The sequence below is a fragment of the Canis aureus genome, chromosome 11 (assembly GCF_053574225.1).
Source record: "Canis aureus isolate CA01 chromosome 11, VMU_Caureus_v.1.0, whole genome shotgun sequence".
Lineage (NCBI taxonomy): Eukaryota > Metazoa > Chordata > Mammalia > Carnivora > Canidae > Canis > Canis aureus.
Genome location: NC_135621.1, coordinates 4,605,544 through 4,618,263, shown reverse-complemented (window position 1 = coordinate 4,618,263; position 12,720 = coordinate 4,605,544). Strand labels below are relative to the sequence as shown.

The following is a 12,720-nucleotide window of genomic DNA, read 5'->3' as shown; positions in this document are numbered from 1 at the left end:
ATTTCACCCTGAGAATTGAGTGGCTTGCTTTTTGGCCACAAGGTGAGTTGGTTCACCCAACCTCCATATGTGCCTCCTGCTATTTGGAGATTTTGGGAAAATAAAAACTACATTCCCTAGACTCCCTTGCAGTTCAAGTTGAATTCCCAAAGAGATTGCAAGCAGGAGTGAGGAGAGGACCATCCTTCTGCATTTTTGTCTGTTTCTGCTGGCCTGCATGGTTCTGTAAGAGCATTCTGGTGTCACTTCTCCAGTTTTCTGGTTGTTGAGAAAGCATGTTGGAGATCATAGGAGATCATAGCAGCAGCAAGGCTTCCCAGTTTGGTTTCCTAAGCCCTGGGTCACATGACGTCATTCTTTAGCTCCCTGGGCAGAAGAGGCACTTGAAGGAGGAAAACAGAAATGGCTACACCAAGGTCTTGATCCCACCTGGTTCTAGTGTGGCCTCAGAGGTAGCAGCTTCTAGAACTTCTACAGTGGGGCAGTTCTGCTTGGTGCTCAGAATCAGAACTGGAAGCCAGTTTATAACATACTCCTTTGTCCTTCCAACAATTTTGCAAGCCTCTACTTTTGTATATTAAGTGCCTCTGTACTTAAAATATCTAAAGTGGCTTCTATTTTTATTCTGTAACTGATAGACAGGGCCACAGATTATATCATGAAAACTAAATTCTCCTTCTAGTGCCTTTTGATTCAACAAAATATTTCCTGAGCACTCATCTTTGGTATGTAAGACACTGGATTAGGTCCCTGGCACGAATGTAAATATACAATAATGCATAGTAACTAGATCTGTTGAGAGTTAACCCATTTGCAGAATTTGGGAATCCCTGACCCTTTTCAAATCCCTCACAATTCAAGAGAGTTCAAGGGGCTGTTTCACTTGTGCTTCCAAATGCAACTCCCTGTTAACCATCAGCAGCTTTCTCCATCCCGTGATCAGTCCTGACCACATGAAAGCAGCCTTGCTGTTCCCAACACAGGTTAAAAACGGAGAAAGTACCAGAGTGGAGTTGTGCCATCCACTGCCATCCACAAGAAGTGGCTTCTCCTTCATTTCACTCTCCAGGGGAGAGAAAAAAACTCCTCCCTCACCTGCCAATTGATGGTTGTGAGATTTAACTTCTCTGAGCCTCAGTTCACTCAGCAGTAAAACAAAAACATTTACATACCTTAAATTCTGTTAAAACAAGATAATCCCATTTATGAGGGAGGAAAACTAACAAGTGCTACTGCCACTACTACTATCACTATCACCAAACCTGACACCCTCATGTTTCTCAGACATTCGAAGAATTCAGCTCTCTACCTTGTTGCAACACTCTGCTCAGAACCTTCTGGAAAGAGGTAAATGGCCAACACTATGCAGTGCTAAGTGAGAAGCAATCTGAGTAACACGGTCCTTGACATTCAAAATAGTCTCTCCACTGCTAATGTTCTTGGGCCAAGTGAGTTTACAAACCTTCATCTTTCCTTCTTAAGAGGAAGAAAACCTTCCCAAATCTTCTTGGCCCCTCAGCTCATACACAGCCCCCTCATAAGTCATAGCCTACTCCCCTATTCCTCTAGATATGTCAGACATTTCTGAAGTCACAGAAGGCATACAGATTGGACATTAACTAATAGTCTTTACTGACACCTCTACTTTACATAGATGAATAAGCCATTGTCCTGCTCTCAGGAAGCCTACAACCTTACTATAACGATGAGAAAAATAAATGTTAATTTTAACAAATGGACCATACAAAAGGATGGGATGGGATGTAAATAGCAATAGTAGGCAGGCAAGCTCAGAGTCGAGAAGATTCTAATTACATCCTTCCTTTGTGCATTCCAACACTAGGATCATGAGCAAGCAATGGGGGCCTGCCAAGTCTCAGCTTCCTCACCTGAAAAATCAGATGTCTTTGAGGACTAAATGAAATGCCTGGGTAGGGCACTAGGAAGGTAGTAAGCAAAAAAAAAAAAAAAAAAAAAAAAAAGGAAGGTAGTAAGCATTGGATAAACAGAAACTTTTATTATTTTTCACTAAAGTGAATTCATGAAAACTTCTTGTGGAGTAGGGCAGACACTTATGGTGTCTTCTAGGTTGAAAAATCTAAATCCCATCACTAAAGGGAGACTAGCCATCATTTAGAACAAGGATAATGGAAGGGTTCACCACCTGTAAATCTGTGGGCCAGAGAGCCAAAAAATGTTTATTATTGTACAGGTGGCAAAATAACATCCATAGACCAATTTCTCTTTGCATATTGGTATCACCTTCTCAAAAAGACAGGGTATAGAATGCAATGATACACTACTCCTTTAGTTTATCAAAATGTATTATACAGTGAACAATACAAAATACTGACATGTTTATAATTGGTCAATATTTAGGCCTCGGGTAAACAAATTTAGATACTGAATGTAGCCTAAATCAACTACTCATAATTATTTTTTCTCATGATAATACTATGTTCCAGATGAATAGATTTCTTTTCAATGTAATCACCCCCATTTCCAACTACATTTTGGTGTTTTTTTTTTCAAGATTTTATTTATTCATGAGAGACACAGAGAGCGAGAGAGAGAGAGGCAGAGACACAGGCAGAGGGAGAAGCAAGCTCCATGCAGGGAGCCTGACTTGGGACTCCATCCCAGGTCTCCAGGATTAGGCCCTAGGCTGAAGGCAGCGCTAAACTGCTGAGCCACCCGGGCTGCCCATCCAATTACATTTTGATGTTTGTTCTGGTATGTGAATTTTAATTGTCAACTCCAAACTTGGTTACAATATTTAACCCACCACAATTTTAAATTTTTATCAGGTTTCTTTCCCCTTTTTTTTTAAATTTTTTTTATTTATTTATTTATGATAGTCACACACAGAGAGAGAGTGAGGCAGAGGCAGAGACATAGGCAGAGGGAGAAGCAGGCTCCATGCACCGGGAGCCCGACGTGGGAATCGATCCCGGGTCTCCAGCATCGCGCCCTGGGCCAAAGGCAGGCGCCAAACCGCTGCGCCACCCAGGGATCCCCTCTTTCCCCTTTTTATAGACACATAAGAAAGAAAAGCTATTAATGATTTCTGCCTGGGAGGCTCCGAATTAAATACCATCAGAGTAGGGAAGATGACAGTTAAAAGGATAGTCGTATTCTAATTCAGTCTTGTCCACCTGCTTTCGGCTAAAAGTCTTCCTGCTGTACATCACAGTGACCCAGATCCTAAGACTGAAATTCCAGGCCTGATACCAAAGCCCTGAAATAAAAATAAACAGCAAAGAAAATTCAGAGATTGGAGTTCGATAAATATCATCCACTTTATGGGAATAAAGAACTTCATGTTCCCATTAAAGAGCTTGCTTTCTCTCATATCTTGGAGACTCCGTTTAACTTGCTTTGTTCTTATCACCAGACTCAAGACTTCTTGTCCAGTTGAAAGCTGTTCTTTCTTACCCCTGACTTTCAATCAGCCAACAAATCCGATTGCTTCTTCTTTTACCAACCCCCTCTGCCTAATTTTCTATAATTGTTATCTAAACTCAAGTTCTTTGTACTTTATGTCTGGATTATTGCAACGGTCCCCCTCCTATCCCCCTAACTTTCATTTCTGCCTTATCCAATTTGGCAGGCACATCACCACCAAATCAATCTACATAAAATATCACTTTGATAACTTCATATCTTTGATCAAAAATAATCAGTGATTCTTTAGAGCCTTCATATACAGTGAATGCTCAAATTTAGATTGAATATCTTAAATACATGAATAAGTAAATATATTCACAAGAAAGTTCTAGAAATATCTCCACTCATTTTTACCTTAATTTTGAGCACCTGCTATGTTTATAAATCCTCTGCTTTTTTAAATTGTTAATTAATCTATGTAAAAAATAAAAACAAATAAGAAAATACATTCTAAAAATGATATACTCCAAAGGAAGCCCCAACAAAGGAGGGACCAACAAATTTTCCCAAGCATTAAAAGAAAAATAACACCAATCTTCACTAATTTTTCTAGATCATAAGAAAAGAGAATACTTTCCAACTCCTACTTTGAATTTGGAAGGACTGTGACAACAAAACCTGACAAGGATGTATAAGAAAGCAAGCCAGAGCGTAGTTTCACTCATCAACAAAAATGTAAAAATCCCAGACAAAATGTTAGCAAAATGAATATAGTAATAAAAATGATAATACATCATGATCAAGTTGGATTTGCTCCAAGCATAAGAGGTTATGTTGTACTTTAGGCAGTCAATCAATGTAATTCAACACATTAACAGACTGGCTATAGGAGAAAAATTGTATGATTGTCTTCACATATGAAGAGAAAGCGTTTGACAAATTTAATATCTATTCATGATAAAAGCTCTTGGCAAATTAAGAGTCAAAAAGAATATCCATAATTTAATAAAGAGTAGCTACAAAAGGCATACGGTAAATATATTTAACAGTGACACATAGAAACTTGGCGTAAGAATGAAACAAAGTTGTCTGCTATCCCCACTTCTATTGAGCATTGAAAGGAGGCATTAGGCATTAGGACAGGGAAAAAGAAGGGTTAGGAACTGAAAAGGAAGAAATATAACTGCCATCTTACAGATAAAATGATTGTATACATAGAAAATTCAAAAGATCTTCAGATAAATTATTAGATTTAAAAAATGAATTTACTAAGGTCACTGGAAATTCAATTAATATATAAAAATCAATTTTATTTCTAAATACAAGCAACAAATAAACATACAATGCCATTTTAAAATATTACTTAAAGTAATATCAAATATTTATGAATAAAAGTTAGTAAATGTAATGCACAAGACCTTTATACAAATAACCATAAAATGCTGTTAGGAAAACTATAAAAGACAAAATAGAGGAATATATCATGTTCATGGATTTGAATATTTAATATTGTCATAATGTCAATTCTCTTCAAACTTATATACAGAATTCATACAATTCAAACCAAAATTTCAGCAGATATTTTTGTGGAAGTTGATTTTAGAATTTACTTGGAAAAGCCAAAGGCCAGAAATATTCAAAACAATCTTCCTTTTTAGAAGGTTATATTCCCCAATATCATGACTTATTATAAAGCTATAATAATTGGGCAGCCCGGGTGGTTCAGCAGTTTGGGGCCACCTTCGGTCCAGGGCATGATCCTGGAGACCTGGCATGGAATCCCGCATCAGGCTCCCAGCATGGAGCTTGCTTCTCCCTCTGCCTGTGTCTCTGCCCCTCTCTCTCTCTCTGTCTCCATGAATAAACAAATAAATAAATCTTAAAAAAATAAATTTTAAAAAAGCTATAATAATTAAGACAGTATAGGACAGTCTGTAGAAAGATAAATACATAAACCGAAAGAGAGAGTCTAGAGGTAGACCAGTATATAAATAGACATTTATAAGAAATGTAGCAATGCACATCAGTGGGGAAAGAATAGATTTTTTTTTTTAAAGAATAGATATTTAAGTAAACTGATGCTGGGTCAATTTTACACCCATGTGAGGAAAATGTGAATCTTGACCCCTCATCTGACACCTGTACCATTCCATATGAATTATAGATCTAAATGTAAAGGATAAAAGAATACATTTGGGAGAGGCAATAATATATAAAAATAATATTTTCATGACCATGATTTAGGCAGATTATATGGATCCCTCTGAAAACAAATACTTGCCATATAATAAAAGACTAATAACTTGATCTTCATTAAAATTAAGAACTCTTGTTACATAAAAGATACTGTTTTGAGAGACAAAAAAAAAGAAAACCCCAATAACATACCATTGCACACTAGAATGGCTAAAATTTAAAAGTCTTACAAGATTAAGTGTTAGCAAAGATACAATGCAGCTGAAATTCTCACACACTGCTAGTAGGAGTATAAAACAGAATAGATGCTTTCAAAACATTTTGGTAGTGCTTACTAGAGCTAGACATACATATGTACCCTGTGACCTAGAAATTCCATATATTTACATATACTATATAGAAACTGTCACTGGTGTACACAGGAAACAAGAAACAAGATAGTCACTTCATCATTGATGGTAATTCTGATTAACTCCTGAAGAGCAGGAACTTTGATTATAACTGCTATATCCCAATTACAGTAACCATCATACATTTCCATAATAATATTTAAACAGTAACCATAACATTTAAATGGCATGTAGAATTCAAAACAGAGATTAATTACTATATCATTAAATAACTGTTTCTTTTTCTTAAAGATTTATTTATTTGAGAGAGCAAGAAAGCAGGAGGAGGAGCAGGAAGAGAGGGAGAAAATCCCAAGTAGACTCTCCACTTGAGCGACTAGCCTGACTCTGGGCTCAGTCCCACGACCCACGAGATCATGACTTGAGCTGAAACCAAGAGTCGGACGTTTAACTGACTGAGCCACCGAGGTGCCCCTATAACATTGTTTCTTTACTAAACTAAGATAATCAATAATAGTCACCTCTTATTGAGTCCATGTAATATGTCAAATATTATGCTCTATACGTACAGTATCTTCTTTAAGCTTTGCTACAGCTTTGGAATATAAGGATAATTATCTACGTTTTATGGATAAGAAAGATGAAGTAAGAACGAAGAAACTTTCCCCCAAACCAACACAGCTTTGAACTCCAACATGGTAAATTGCCTCCTATTACTTGTATCTTTAAACTCATTGAAACACATATTAATTGAGATTATTAAGGGAGGATGGCTAAAATAAATCAGCTATATCTAATCCAAATTAAGCATCACACCAGAGTATATCGTGAGATTCAATACCAAAAGAATTTTTAGTCACTGTTTAAATTTAACAAATAATTAAGTAGGATAATTATTTATGGAAGTTTATTTCAGTCCTTACAAAACTAAAGACAAAATGCTGTATTTACCAGTGGAGTACTGAATATCTTTTGATTGAAAAAATGAGTATATATATATATATATATATATATATATATATTTGGTATTCCTAGTTTACTAAATATTATAAAACCTATATGTTAAAAGACCACTGTTTGCAGGGCACTGTCCCAGAAAACCAGATGCTGCCCATGAGGCTGTCTTCACTTGGCTGATTTCCTGCACATGCAAGCAAAATGGAGTTACCTTCCTTGACTGTTCTGGGACTTCCTGTCCCCACCTAAGCCCCTTGGTGGGTCTGATAAATGAGAAGATCCGATCCTTAATCCACCTTGCAGGAACTTACATAAAACACAGTAAATTAGTATGAGGAAATGGGTATTGATTCCACTAAGGGAAATAACCTACCACACGTATGACATCTAATGTTTTGGTTCTGCATGTTACATTTTACATGGGCCTGACTTACCCCTGCTGTACGAAGCTACAAGGATTTGAACAGGTTAAACAATTTATGCCATCAAAAATTTAAACGTTAAGTGAAACAGAGTGGACATCACTACTCTTCGGGAAGGAGAAGCGGAATCATTATCCTAATGCCCTGGAGCCCATAAGATGAAAGAAAAGCTGAAGCATCAATGATAATGACTTAGTTTCACTAGGAACAGAGATGGTCTCTTGTTGACAGCTAATCGAAAAAGAAGTGGTTTCAGACAAAATGTTGGTGAAATCCTCTGTATATTTAACTAAGATGGTTAGAATCAACGGGTGCATTGTTATGTTGTTAAATAATACTTTTGAAGTCGAGATAAAAATTAAGAAGGAAATACTTTACTGAAAGTCATTGTAAATTTTTAATTAGATCAGAAAAGCCCCAGTCCTGATGTTACTAGGAACTGTAACACGCTTTTGCTGGTGGTGAATGATGTGTATTAGAGTTAAGGGACCCTTACTGGGGCAGAGTTAATATTCAACTTGTGGACTTTGCATGGAGCTCCAGCCTGCGCGTCTCCCAAAGACATACTTAACAATACTAATTTCCTTTCCATGAAACTAAGCTTTAAAATTTATACTGCACATGAACAAATTAGTCCCCACATTACCTCTGAACATCAGGTCAGATTCCTAAATTTTTTTCAGAGCAGAAATCTCTATTTATGAGACATTTACAAGGCCACATAAATGACAAGTGATGGAACTTGGGATTAAAAATTTAAATTTCCAGGGCCGCATCTCATAGCCACATGATTTCAAATTCCTGTGGCTTAATTCCATGTGTCAAGATCAAATGATCTTGTGCTATGTTTCCATAATACGTTTTCTGTGTATTTATACATACCTTTCCTTATTCTAGAAAGGACTTAAAGTGACATGTTGAAATGCAACAACAAATGCATAAAATCTAAAACCAGAAGCTAAAGATGAGAAAGGGGAGTGGAAATGAGGAGAAAAAGTAAGATAAAGTCAGAATTAAATTAGGTTTTGCAGTGTAGGAACCTTATGCTTGTGAGAGGGGGTATACGGATTCTGGAGCTTTGCTTTCTTGTGGCCAATGCAGAGATCAGTGTCCATAACATAAAAGTAAATGTGATGTTTATAAGAAGCACAATTATTCTCATTCTAATATGAGAAAGAAATCACTCACCTGCACCCACATAAATAGACTGTCTGTAATATAATGAGCCACCATCTCGACAATATCCTGCAGGTAAATACACACATTTCACAGTGTAGATTCTTGAAAGTTCCTCAATCTAAATAGAAGGAATACAATGGAGTTTTAGGGAATGACAAAGAGAAAATTTCTTTACTTTCTAAAAATACAAACTTCTGGTGTTGTCCTTCCTGATTACTCAGAGAATATTACTGGTCAAAAAAGACCAAAGTCATTGCTTGACTGAGACTGTCAGCTGGCCTGGCCCTAATGCAATCACCTCTTATTATCAGTCATGTTTTTCCTTCCCTGAGGTTGTCACAAACAAAGGAGTCAAATGATGCTCACCCCTGCCAAAATTGTTTTTCCTGTCAGTCAGAGATAGGGAGGCTTAAAACCATAAGTGTGGGCAGACATGTTCTGGTTGTTTTGTTTTTTGTTTTTTGTTTTTTCAAATTCCAGTCTATTAAAAGAGAATAATAGTAGGGGGAAAAAATAGCCCACGGCTGTTGGGGAACCATGTGACCGTGTTTCAGGATGATACTTCATTATTGAGGTCTAGATTGAAAGTAACATATTACAAGCTTGAATATTCTAATATTAATAGAAAATATCCACAAGTAAAAGCCACATGGAGATCAGAGTGTTAACTTTACTTGGGGGCTAAGCAGGTTCTCAACAGCTATCAATATACAGGCTTGTTGAGTAAACTGTGCTGACAAACAGGGCTTGAACCTGAGGACAAAGGTGGAGTAATTTAATTGGGGATGTAGGGCCCAAATTATAGGCTGGAAATGTTGACACAATGAGGAAAAATCTGGTTCACTGCCTGAAAACTGGAAGTGAAAGGTGACTTCCCTGAGCCTGAGCAGAAACAATCCAAAAGGTCAATGAAGAGGCAAGAGTGGTTGCCTTCAACCCATCAACCACCCCCCCTCCCATTGATGAGTATGGTCCAGGGATATACACTCTTACTAACCAGTTTTCCTATTCTCGCCTTCCCAGAGAAGACAAAGCCCAAATATAGATGGAGAGGCTGGAAGCATTTACTCTAACACTCTTCATTCATAGAGAAATGTCACAAGCTCCTTCATCCATTACAATGAGAGGGAAGGTGGATAAGAGTTCCCAACCAGGCAAGGCTTCATGGCTGTGTGACCAGTGCAATCACACAGGCAGACCTATGCTCTGAAGAACTCTGCATTTGGCTTAATGCTCTGCTATTGCTGCCTTGAAATTCTTAGCAATCTTTGTACAGAGACTCATATTTTCATTTTCTATTGAGCTCACAATTATGTAACTGGTACTGCAATAAAGAATTAAGACAATGATTATATTAGAGAGAGTGACAGTAAGCCAGGGGCAAAAATCATCTAGATATGAGGGAAACTGACACCAGGGTCGGTAAATGACAGCGAAGAAGGAATAGTGGTTAATGTAATCTGATGGCATGAACATCAAAGTGGAGTTAGGAAAGAGAAAGAGAAGAGTGCAAAGAAATGCCTTTCTCACATCCGGGTCCAATTCTTTAAGGACTGTAGGAGAAAAACAGCCAGTGCTTGAGAGGGACGCAAGAGAAGTGGTGCCTTCTGAGGACAGTAAATCTGACTGTGTGTGTGTGTGTGTGTGTGTGTGTGTGTGTGTGTGTACACACATTCACATCCAGTGAGATGAATCAAAAAGGAGGAATCTAGAAATTTTAAACCAGCAAATAATCACATAAGGTGAGACTAGTGTAAAATGTTGATTATATGACCTGCACAAGAATTACAACCCTGCGAAGAAGTAGGCCATGAGTCTCCCCAGTCTTCTGGGATGAGGCTTTTTGAATAGCCATGCTTGAAAAGTCTGGGAGAAACATAGGAGGCATGTGAAGCTTCCACTGAGGGAAAAGGATCTGATCCTTCTGATTTACGGGGAAAGTTTGCCTTCTGTTGCCTCTGCCACCTGTGCTTCTTGCTGGCTATTATAAAAGCAAATCAGAAATCCATAAAATATATGAAAGACTAAGAATGAGGTAGAAAAAATATTTTCATTGTAGCAAAAGTATTAGGAGATGCAATGGTAAAAGAGCTAAAGGAAGATAAGATTAAAAAAGGTGAAAAATAAGTAGAATGCAAAAAATAAAAAATTACAAGTTTCAAATGTAAAATAGATAAAATTTCAAATAAAATATAAAAGATCAATAAAATTAAAGATTAACTCCTCCCCAAATTATTTTTTGTATTTGTTCATTGCTCAAAGCTAATAGATACTTAACTTCGTGCCAAAGCCGAGTGCAAGTTAGCATTCAGTGTTCTTCCCACCACAGGTAATAGGCAATGTTTTGTCTTCAGAGTGACTTTGATGCCACATAAATAAAAGCAAGCAAACATATTAAAAATGCAAAGAAAAGACATTACACAATGAGATAATAAGGCCAAGGATGGTTCAACATATAAAAAATCAATCAACGTGATATATCACACTAATAAGATGAAAGGAAAATAAACATTGATTATATCAATTAATGCAGAAAAAAATTGACAAAATCCAACACATTTTCATGATAAAAACACTTGGCAAACTAGGAATAGAAGGAAACTACCTCAAAATACTAAAAGACATTAAAAACTCACAGTGAACATCATACTCAACAATAAGAGACAGAAACTTTTTCTCTGAGATCAAGAATAAGGCAAAGATGGTTCCTTTCACTACTTATATTCAACATAGAACTTGAATAGTTCTAACCAAAACAATGAGTCAAGTAGAAGAAATAAAGATACCCATTAGGATGGCCATTATAAAAAAAAAAAAAAAAAAACAGAAAATAACAAGTATTGATAAGGATGTAGAGAGATTGGAACCCTTGTACACTATTGGTGGGAATATAAAATGTTATAACCACAGTGGGTAATAGTATTGAGAGGTGATTCCTCAAACAATTAAAAAATTAAAATCTTTTAAAAAAATTAAAAACTGTTTAAAAATGTAAATTTAAGCTGGGGTGTCTCAGTGGTTCAGTTGGTTTAGCATCCAACTCTTGATCTCAGCTCAGGTCTTGATCTCAGGGTCTTGACTTCAAGCCTCATATTGGGCCCCATGCTGGGCATGAATCCTACTTTTTAAAAAATGTTAAATTTAAAAAAATAAAATAAAAAATAAAAAATGTTAAATTTAAACAAATTTAATTATAAACAACATAATCTAGTAATTCCGCTTCTTGGTATACACCAAACAGAAATAAAAGCAGAGTTTTGTTTTGTTTTGTTTTTAAAGATTTTATTTATTTATTCATGAGAGACAAAGAGAGACAGAGGCAGAGACACAGGCAGAGAGAGAAGCAGGCTCCATGCAGGGAACCGGACGTGGAACTCGATCCTGGGTTTCCAGTGTCACACTCTGAGCCAAAGGCAGATGCCCAACTGCCGAGCCACCCAGGCAGACCAAAAACAGATTTTTGAAGAAATGTTTGTACACCCATGTTCATAGCAGCATTATTCAAGATAGCTAAAATGTGGAAGTAACACAAGTATTCATCAATGGATGAATCGATAAACAGCAAGGCCTACATACACGCAATGGAATATTATTCAGCCTTGAAAAGAAATTCCAGCATATGCTACACTGTAGATGAATCTTGAGGACATTATGCTAAATGAAACAATCCAGTCACAAAAACACAAATACTGTATGATTACATGTATATGAGGTACTTAAAGTGGTCAAAATCAAAGGAACAGAAAGTTAGAATGGGTGGTCATCAGGGCTAGGGGGAAGGGAAGGAATAAAGAGTTCTTTGTTTAATGGGTAAAGAGTTTCAGGTTCGCAAGATGATAAGAGCTCTGGAGATGGATGGTGAAGGTTGCACAACAGTACAAATATGCTTAACAGCACTGAATCTACATTTAAAAGTAGTTAAGATGGTAAGGCTTATGTTATATGCACTTTCCACAATAACAATTTGGAAAAAATGCACTTGAATTTGAATTTCAGAGGGATAGCCAAATGGTTTTGTAGTGTATGTCCCAAATATTGCATGTGATGTACTTATATTCCAAAATTTTTTGTTATTTGGAGTTTAACTGGATGTCCTGTATTTTATCTGACAATCCTTAAAAAAATAAGAAGGTAGAAAGAAAAAGAAAGAACGAAGGAAAGAAAGAGAGAGAAAGGGAGAGAAAGAAAGAAAGAAAGAAAGAAAGAAAGAAAGAAAGAAAGAAAGAAAG

The 12,720-nt window shown here is 36.6% G+C and overlaps 1 long non-coding RNA gene across 1 annotated transcript in view; it reads right to left on the bottom strand.

The window, feature by feature from the left end:
- LOC144323297 (uncharacterized) overlaps positions 1-12,720 on the bottom strand; it is a 59,653-nt gene that overhangs the window by 11,397 nt on the left and 35,536 nt on the right. Inside the window, exon 2 of the long non-coding RNA XR_013388711.1 lies at positions 8,501-8,609. This is a non-coding gene — a long non-coding RNA (uncharacterized LOC144323297). The remainder of the gene's footprint in view (positions 1-8,500; positions 8,610-12,720) is intronic.